General features: G+C 44.8%; 1 long non-coding RNA gene and 1 other non-coding gene across 2 annotated transcripts in view; one reads left to right on the forward strand and one right to left on the reverse strand.

Moving 5' to 3' along the window:
* LOC145722054 (uncharacterized) overlaps positions 1–2,852 on the forward strand; it is a 28,175-nt gene extending 25,323 nt beyond the window's left edge. Inside the window, exon 3 of the long non-coding RNA XR_014146089.1 lies at positions 2,306–2,852. This is a non-coding gene — a long non-coding RNA (uncharacterized LOC145722054). The remainder of the gene's footprint in view (positions 1–2,305) is intronic.
* A 4,405-nt stretch (positions 2,853–7,257) lies between these two features.
* LOC115941219 (U6 spliceosomal RNA) lies at positions 7,258–7,360 on the reverse strand. The gene has a single exon (XR_004075976.2). It is a non-coding gene; the product is annotated as a U6 spliceosomal RNA (small nuclear RNA).
* Positions 7,361–8,989: the final 1,629 nt, after the last annotated feature.

Below are 8,989 nucleotides of genomic sequence, written 5' to 3' on the forward strand. Positions count from 1 at the left end.
AGTGTGTAGCCTGTGGCCCCATCGGTCTCACCGGGGGCCGCTTCTGTTTTACATCCTGCACCTGTGGCGATTTGCATGTCTCAGAGCTGGCTGGCCTGTTCTGAGGCTGAGAACATCCTAGACTCTCACTCGGGACTCCTTGTTTGCTTGGCAGCAGTCAGCTCCCACTTTTCCAACCCCGGGAGCAAAGTGGCTCTTCCTGCATCTCTGCCCTAGGAGTGGGCCCGGGGAGGGGTGGCGCCTGGCCGAGGTCTGAGTCTGGGGGTGTAAGGGGGAAGGGCTGGTGAGACCCGACTTGCCCTGTGAGATGGGGTCTGACTGGTGCAGCCGCCCATGGTCTAGTCTGCAGGAGATCTAGGCCCCTGTTTCCCCTTCCCCTGGCTGGCAGGCTTTGGTTCTTGTCCTGGTGGCTTAGCCTGCTAAACAGAGGTTGGACAAAGAAAACAAAAGGAGAAAAATGGGGAAATTAATAGCTCTGGTAAAAGGTCTGGTGGAGAAGGGAGTTAAAACCAATTAACCAAATGAGATTTCAATTATCCCATACAGTCTCTGGTCCCTTTCTGGTACATAGCCAGGCATCAGAGTTAAATGTTGGATGGAGGCACAAAACAGTTCACACCCATTCACCTACGAATTCTCTAGTCTTCAGCTTGAAAGCTGGTGAGCCCAGGGCTCAGGGTGCCCACCGGGGCTGATGTCACCAGGCGGTGTCATGCGTATGTCCAGCCTGCAGGCTGCAGGACAGGATTCTGTCTTGAAGAGGACTGACTGGGGTAGTGGCCGCAAGCACCGTGTGGTGTCCCGCCGGCACCCAGGAAAGGCTCGGGGATGGGCTGCAGGAGGGGAGTGCACAGAGGAGGCAGAGAAACGTCTCTCCTGCCTCATGCTCTGGGGGAATGCCAAAGTCCTGAAGTCTGGCCCCAAGGGATTACCACATATCAGAGGAACATCAAGGAACAGATCTGAGTGATGGGAAGAGGCCAAACCCTGAGAGCCCCAAGTGCCCCCTGGCAAGAAGAGTAGATCTTGCTGCCAGGACTCTCAGGCCTAGAATTCTCTGCCAGTGGCCTATCCCCTTTCACCCTATTTATTCTTCCTCTGCACTGGACTAGGTTATTCAAAAGAAAATGCAAAGACAGGCTGTGAATTTCCAGAAAGAGTCTCAGGGGCTCCACCTAAAGTCGGGTGGGCTACGAACCCGTAGGAAATGTCAAAACAGGTACAAAAGGAAGACTGAAATCTCTTCTGCATAAGCAACTGTTCCATTAAGCTCTATTAGTCTATGGGACGTGGGGCAGAATTATTGTTCCCATTTGAAATTTAATTTCTATCCTGCCTGTAATGGGTTATCCAAACCCATCTCCTGGCCCATGAGGAGAACTGACTCACTCTCAGGAGGTGACCATTGCTGTCATGGGCCTGAAGCTACGAGTACAAATCTCAGCAACACTGGCTGACTTCCTACACAGGAAACAAAGTCTATCCAATTTAATACAACCCCCACACCACATACCTTCTGTATACAGCTGGTGACTATCTGGGAACACGGAACAACAACTCGAGTCACCTTAGTCCCTGAGTGTCTGGCAACAGAGGGAAAGTCCTAACTGGGTGGGCAGCTGAGGAGCCGCTGAGAACATAATTTTCTGTAGCGTGCTCCAAATCAAGCCCAGTATTTAAGTCAGCCATGACTTTGAGGAATTGACATGGTCGCCTCTGAGGAACCCCACTGAGAAGCCATCGTCCCCTAAGATCTCTGGCTTTGCTGGGGGGGAGGGCCTGGAGCGGATATGTTCTCATTACCGCATATAGAGCTCCAACATCAAATCCTGAGCAACAGGAGAACCACCAGAAATCATGGTTTCTCTGCTAGAATCCTAAGAAGAGACTTGGGGTTTTTATTTTGTACGAACCTGGGGTGTGCTGAGAGAAATAGAGGAAATGGCCTTGGTGTTCCTTGCTAAAAAGTGGCAAAATCAGTTAGCAGGCATGGAGTGAGGATTAGAGAAGACACTGTGTGTCTAAGGGCCACAGGTTTGGGTATCCCGGTGGGGGGGTGGGTCTGTCAGAGACAAGTAGAGGGGCTGATCCAAGAATGCAACATGGTGGGGAGAAAAACCAAAGAAATGGACCTTCAAAATGACAATTTCTCTTTGGAAACTGGAAAAGTAAGTAGGTCACGCTGTTTGGTTTCCACATGGCATGGCTCTGTCCCCTAGCCCAAAAACGCGGAGAAGTCCAGGGGCCACGCAAATGTGGAAAAGCCAGGCAAAGGAACATTTCTCATCTATATGACTTTTTACAGCTGCTGTTACCCACGTGGTTGCACCTGCTGCTTGCATCAACCTCTGAAGGAAACGGGAATTATTTTCTTCATTTCACAGGTAAAAACCGTGGAGTCTGAGAGGTTAAATGTTCTCAAAAACCACACTCTTTGTAGGTGGCAGAGCCTGGATTAGAACCTGGGTGCTCTAACTTTAAATTCAGGACTCTTCCAGCAATGTCTGTGGCTTTAAAACTGTGATATTGGACAGAACAAAAATAAATCACATATTTATTATCCATAAAAGCAAAAAACAAAAAAAACTGTGTACCCAACAGAACATCCTGGGAGGGAAAGGAGATCCTGGCATTCTTGACTCCCACTGAGATGTGAGCAGCTCCAATTTCATTTGCTTTATCTATTGGTGTTCCACTCCAGATTGAAAACAGGTTGAAGGGGTGCCTGGGTGGTTCAGGCGGTTAAGTGCCGGACTCTTGATTTTGGCTCAGGTCGTGATTGCAGGGTCCTGAGATCGAGCCCCGCATTGGGTTCCATGCTCAGCGGGGAGTCTGCCTGAGATTCTCTCCCTCTGCCCCCACTTGCTCTCTCTCAAAATAAATAAATAAATAAATAAATCTTTTAAAGAAACAAATAGGTTGAAAAGTCACTGCGCTCTGCCATGATGCCTCCAGTGGGAGGGTTAGGCTGCAGGACAAGGAGCCCCCTTGGAACATGTACAAGGGAAGGAGGGATGGAGATAGCAGCTCAAGCAAACTCCCCGTGTGCACGTGCTCTGCGCTTTGGGTCTTCTCTTAGGGAAAGATAGAGCTGAGGCTTGTCAATTTGGGGAAGTAGTTCCTGGCTGGGCATCATGGGGTCAGCTTTGGGGATCTCATCCAAACAAGTCTAAAGGCCTCAGCAGACTCTAAGTCACAAACAGCCCAAGTTTAATAAGCAGTTACAGCCCTGTGTCTGGCAAGCGATACTTCCAGGCTCCTCCATGCCCGGGCTCCAGTGAAATGCATGCTTATCCCAACCAAGAGTTGGCTTATGCCGGGGCACCACCCCTTCCTGGTGCGAGGCCATGCAGGGTGTCACCCCCACCAGCCTGAGTCTGGAGACCTCCCAACAGTTTGTCCCTTTCTTCCGAGCTCTTCTTTCAAATGGCTCTGTCTGCTGTTCAGATCTTCCCAGGAGCCCTGCATTACAACTGCTAGTTTTAGCCTCTCCAAACGGAGCTGCTTAGAAATGGCCTCCTTTTCTCCCCCAGCTTCCGAGCTGGCAAATATTCTGGCTGACCAAGGGCCTCCTGGAGCGGTGTGGAGTCAGGCAAGTCATTTAAGGTTTGGTGTTGACCCTTTAACCTAGACTATTAAAAAGCTGCTTGCTACAGGTAAAAGACTTGTCTCAGGTCTGTCTCTGCTGATCATTGTGGTTGATGGTCCTAAATGCATCCTTTTGTTCCGATTTTACTTACAGCTTGGTTTTGTCATTTGTTTTCACATCTCTCTCTCTCTAAACTATGTGTGATAGAAGTCAGACCTGGACATAGGTGTGCACTTACATACTGTGTGATCTTGGACAAACTACTCAACCTCTCTGATCTTCCTTTCTTCATTTATATAAAAAAGATAATACCATTGCACAGGGTTGGTGTTTGTTTTTTAAATGAAGAATGAATGAAATCAACCTGTACAGTGCTTAGCACAGAGTCAGATTTTAATTGTTGCTAGTTTCTCCTTCCTCCTTAAGGATAAAACACCAAATTTACCCACATTTGTTTTCCCAAAATCGAGTACAGCAGCATACATAACATACTCTCAGTAAATGTTTGTAGACAGTATGAATGAATAAAAAAGGAATGAATCAAGAGGGCATACATGAAATTGATAGGCTACAGGAAAAGTTGCCAAAACAAATAAGAATATTAGAACTTAAGAAGTGAGAGATCTATCAAAGGCTCTAAAATGTACATACAGATATGTTCATTGCTGTGTTTTTTATAATAGCAGAACTTTTGAAGTAACCTAAATGTTCACCAAAGGGGACTGGGTACATTAATTAAAGTAGTTGAATATAACATTCTATGCAACCATTTTCAAAATGTAGATTTTAGAAATATTGTTCCATAAAAATATCCAAAACATATTTTTAGGTGAAATGGTATGTTATAAAATTACACTCCTGTAAAACTATCTATCTATAGTTCAAAAGAAAGAAATGCCTGGAAGAATATTAAAAGACAATGATTATGTCTAGATGATGGAATTATGGTAATTTTTATTTTATATACTGTATTTTCCAATATTTGAATTTTTATAAGTATCACTCTTATAATCAGGAAAAAAAATTTCTTTTGGAAAACCAAAACACGTGAAGGGTATAACAATCAGTGTTAGGGTTTTTTGGGTTGTAAATGCCAAACCCACTTTAAACTCCCTTAGAGTCCAGGGAAAATGTGTTTGGAAGACTAGTATGACTGTAGGAAGGTCGAGATGTGAGTGTACCTCAGGAATACCTAGAAACGGATCTGGCATCCCGCACCTCTGCGTGAGGGTATCCTTCCTTCTACTGCAGGCCAGCTTCCTCCATGTGGCAGGAAATGCCGTCTTGATGAGTTCAGAGCTGCTAGTCTCCACCACAGAGAGAAAATGAGCACTGTGCTCTGTGGTCCCTAGGTCATGGATTCCAAAAATATACTGCACTTGGCCCCACTGGATCAGACGTTCATCCCTTACCCAGTTGCTGTGCCCAGAGCATGACTGTGTTCTATAACTGGTCCAGCTTATGGCCCATCCCCATCCTTTGGCCCATCAGTATGCTCAGGGGGTGCAAGGTCCTGTCAGAAGAGCTTAAATAATAGGTTGAGAAATGATTGTCCACTTGCCCCTACACCCTTCTTCTATGAACTGATATTTCCTTGGAGGTGAGGGGGACAGGATGGGACATTCTGAGTGTGTGGGCTTAATTTCTGTCTTCAGAGAAGGGCAGGGGAAGGCTGGAAGTAGGAGGTGGCCAGGATTGGACTGAGCATTATCAATATTAGAAACGATGAGTGAGCCTCCCCGGCAGGTCCCCATGCTGGGGTGAAGATTCATCTGAGTCCACAGAGACTTATGGCTCAACCCAGGGGCTACATGCTGGCTGGACAGAGGAAGTAGCTTGTGTTGTTGTCACAACCTCTCTTCCTGGGCATCTTCCATCACTTCCGTATAATCGAGGAGAAAGAGATCTTCCGAAGAATGATGCATTTTCTTAGAGTGTCTTGCATAAAACAACCAGAGCTCAATGAAACATGCAGTGGCTTCCAGCCCTCTGTGCATTCCCTACTTCATTTACTTACTTAGGAGATGGTAATTTAATTTCTTTCCAAAATAGAGTGAATGTGATATGACCTCATGATATCATAGCTTACTGTTACAATTCGATTTGGAATAAGTTACTGTGAAGGAAAGGGATCATGACACCGTGAGCCCCTGGTGATCAAGGGCTATGCTTTAGCCATCACTGAGCCCCAGGGCAGTGCTGGTCCACAGTAGGTACTCAGAGGTTAAGGGTGCTCAAAAATCTTATGGTTCATTCTTAACTATTTGTTTCTTTGGGTTTCTATTGTGGTTTTTTTTTTTCTTCCTTTCTGCCTTTTTTCTGTGTAGTAAGGATGCTATACATTGCCCCAAATCTTCTGGTTCCTGCAGTAAATCATTTTCAGAGGCATGTTCTTTCTTTGAGCCTTTGCGATGATGTTCCCTTTATCTTGTTCTATAGCATTTCCCCACAGAATTCATTTTTTACCCATCCTTGATCAAGGTAAGATCTATCCTCCTACCAACAGGGAAGCTATTTGGACTGCCTTGGGTGGGGCTCACTGTCCACTTGAGCATTGGTTGAATCTTAGTTCTATAGATGGCAGTGGGTTTGTGGGTATAACTCCCAGCCCACTAGAAGCAATTGTCTCATTCTTGTGGTGGGTTAACCCAGCCTCCCAGCAAAAACATTGCCCTGGAAGCTCTGCTGGTCCTCAGTCTATTTCCTTTTGCCCTAAAACAATATAGCACAGATGACATTCTGTTTCTAAGATGCACAAAAGGATTTTAGTATGGCATCATATAGAATTACATGTCTCATCCCTTAATAGCCACTGCAGTGAGAGCACATTAGAGTACATTTTGTTTATACTGAAATTGAATAATCATTGAGCACTGAGGGAAACAAAAAGAGTGTTTTCCTTTCCTATTTAGTATAAAGAGCTATGGAATGAAAAAATCCACCAAAAGCCATGACAAGTCTGGCAACACAGATCCCCATTTCCATGGCCATGTATCATCACTATGCATTATTTACCTTGCTCTTCAGCATGAAATTGATTTTTAGTTGCAAGTAAAGGGCCATGCATCAAGAGGTACCTAATGGTAAGGACATTTGTTTTTATTAAACAAGTCCAGAGGTACAGTGTCTCAGGGAAGATCTGACCATGTCAGCAAGGGCTCAGGCTCCTGTTCTCCTTCACACTCTGACTTAATAGGCATATTGCTACCCATCATCATGCATATTGCTTCATGGACTTGATGTGGCTGCCTTAGTTCCAGGCATCACATCCATATTCCAGATAGGAAGGAGGAGAAAGGGATGGCAGCAAGCTTTTTTTCAAGTCTGTCCCTTTCATTAGAAAAGCAAACATTCCCTGGAAAACTCCCAGCTGACTTTCATTTTATGTCTCATTGGTGCCTGCTGGTAACATTTCACTCCTAGCAGCAAAGGAGGATGGAACAATGAGCAGTCTACAAAGAGAAATTGTATAGCCATGACTAGATGGAATTTATCAATCTTAATTCATTCCTGGAGTCAAGGTCTATTGCTGCTACACATCACCAACCTTCAACATCATCCGAACAGAAGGACAAAGACAACCTTGGCAGCATTATTTTTAACTGTAATGATGGTGGCTGTGTAACTGACTGGTGCTTTTCTAAGATAAAAGTACTTTGAAAATTGTGAAATGGTGTATGGTTTTCACAGATTTGCGTGCCATCCTTGTGCAGGGGCCAGGCTAATCTTCTCTGTATCGTTCTAATTTTTGTAAATGTGCTGCCGAAGCAATCATGAAATGACGTATGGTTTGGTCACTGATGAAAAATACAGAGTCAGTGGAACTGAATATTATTAAGTTCAACATATTTAAAAAATGACAGCGTGGCTTATTGAACTCAAGAAGACTACAGAGAAATCAAATCAAATAGTATTTACACAATCTTCCTTTCCCCAAAACAAGTAATTTCTGAATCCAATATAGAAGGAATTATAAACACCACTTGCACTGATGGTTCAAGTTCCTGTAAGGAAGTAAATTCTGAGAATCACAAACTTCAGAGATCACTTTCTGGTCTATATTTCTACCAAATTCAGAGTGAAAAGTACCTCTTGGGTTGTGGCTTCCTCTACCCAAGGAAAGACTACAGAGGCCCATTGCCTACTGTTCTTTCTTCCCCTTCCCATTATTGTTTCTCAAGCTCACCCTTTAGTAAGGGTTAATTTTGGTATTAGAGGTCTTCTGTTGGCACTCACAAGGTGAAAAGTAGGGAGCTAAGGTGTCCAACCAACCTAAATTCCCAGGACTGAGGCATTCCTAGGAAATAGGACTTGCAGTACTAAAACCAAAACTGCCCTAGGCAAACTAAAATGGTTGGTTCCCCTAGGGATTGTCACCAACTTGAAAGGGGGGTGAGGGAGAGGGGGCGTTTGAGAAGAAGGAGAGGGATGGAGGACCTGGGAAGTCATGGCTGTTCAACCCAACTTTAAATTTTATGGTTTTTCTTTCCATCTTAATAACTAGAGTTCCTGCACATCAACTCACCGGTGATACCGGACCTCATCATTTCTTCAGGTTCTTTACTCTTCCAACTTGCACATAATTGCCCAGTTTTTACCTCCCACTCTGTCCTACTATAAATGTTTCCCAAGTCCTATTCCTGTTCACCAGATTCAATGGCTTTATAAGTGAATGCTATGAAGCCCTCTGTGATCCAACACATAGCAATGATAGAGAACATATATAAAAGAATTTTAAAAGTCATAGCCACACTCGGGGTACCTGGGTGGCTCAGTAAGTGTCTGACTCTTGGTTTCGGCTCAGGTCATGATCTCAGGGTCATGAAATCAAGCTTTGAATGGGGCTCTGCATTCAACGCAGAGTCTGCTGGAGACTCTTTTCCTCTCCCTCTGCCCTTCCCACTCGTGCATGCACACGCTCACTCTCTTTCTCTCTCAAATAAATCAATCTTTTTTTTTTTAAGATTTTATTTATTTATTTGACAGAGAGAGAGATAGCGAGAGCAGGAACACAAGCAGGGGGAATGGGAGAGGGAGAAGCAGGCTTCCCACAGAGCAGGGAGCCCGATGTGGGACTCGATCCCAGGACCCTGGGATCATGACCTGAGCCGAAGGCAGACGCTTAATGACTGTGCCAATCAATCTTTAAAAAAAAGTCAGCCACACTCAAAAATTTTATATATATATATATATATACACATACATATATATATATATGTATATCTCCATAGTCCTGGAACAGAATCAAGATGCGAAGCAAAGAGTAGGGGCTGATCTGAGGGTCTGCCAGTGTCTGGATCTGGAAGTAGGTAGTAGGAGCCGTGAGTTTGGCTTCTGCAGATAAAAGCACACCAGAGGGGAAAAGTGCTCCATGGGAGGCATGGGAACCACAGTCCTGCT

This window comes from Leptonychotes weddellii, chromosome 6 (genome assembly GCF_054177405.1).
Source record: "Leptonychotes weddellii isolate Sample4059 chromosome 6, ASM5417740v2, whole genome shotgun sequence".
NCBI lineage: Eukaryota > Metazoa > Chordata > Mammalia > Carnivora > Phocidae > Leptonychotes > Leptonychotes weddellii.